Here is a 1022-nt window from a genome sequence, read left to right on the forward strand (position 1 = left end):
CACCCAAATCTCCCCAAAAACCTGGTCAGAAACTCACCCAAATCTCCCCAAAAAAAAGGTCAGAAACTCATCCAAATCTCTCCCCAAAAATGGTCAGAAACTCACCCAAATCTCCCCAAAAACCTGGTCAGAAACTCACCAAAATCTCCCCCCAAAAATGGCCAGAAACTCACCCAAATCGCCCCCCAAAAATATTCAGAAACTCATCCAAATCTCCCCCCAAAAATGGTCAGAAACTCACCCAAATCTCCCGAAAAACATGGCCAGAAACTCACCCAAATCTCCCCCCAAAAATGGCCAGAAACTCTCCAAAATCTCCCCAAAAAAATGGCCAGAAACTCACCAAAATCTCTCCAAAAACCTGGTCACAAACTCACCCAAATCTCCCTCAAAAAATGGTCAGAAACTCATCCAAATCTCCCCAAAAACATGGCCAGAAACTCACCCAAATCTCCCCAAAAATGGCCAGAAACTCACTCAAATCTCCCCCAAAAAATGGCCAGACACTCACCCAAATCTCCCCAAAAAAATGGCCAGAAACTCTCCCAAATCTCCCCCCAATAATGGTCAGAAACTCTCCCAAATCTCCCCCCAAAAATGGTCAGAAACTCACCCAAATCTCCCCTAAAATATAGCCAGAAACTCACCCAAATCTCCCCCCAAAAATGGTCAGAAACTCACCCAAATCTCCCCAAAAAAAGGGCCAGAAACTCACCCAAATCTCCCCCCAAAAATGGCCAGAAACTCTCCAAAATCTCCCCAAAAACATGGCCAGAAACTCACCCAAATCTCCCCAAAAACATTGACAGAAACTCACCAAAACCTCCCCAAAAACATGGACAGAAACTCACCCAAATCTCCCCCCAAAAATGGTCAGAATCTCACCCAAATCTCCCCAAAAACATGGCCAGAAACTCACCCAAATCTCCACAAAAACATGGCCAGAAACTCACCCAAATCTCCCCCCAAAAATGGCCAGAAACTCATCCAAATCTCCCCAAAAAAATGGCCAGAAACTCACC

The sequence above is a fragment of the Manacus candei genome, unplaced genomic scaffold, assembly GCF_025592945.1.
Source record: "Manacus candei isolate 608988 ecotype Guabito, Panama unplaced genomic scaffold, ASM2559294v1 h1tg000218l, whole genome shotgun sequence".
In the NCBI taxonomy this organism is placed as follows: domain Eukaryota; kingdom Metazoa; phylum Chordata; class Aves; order Passeriformes; family Pipridae; genus Manacus; species Manacus candei.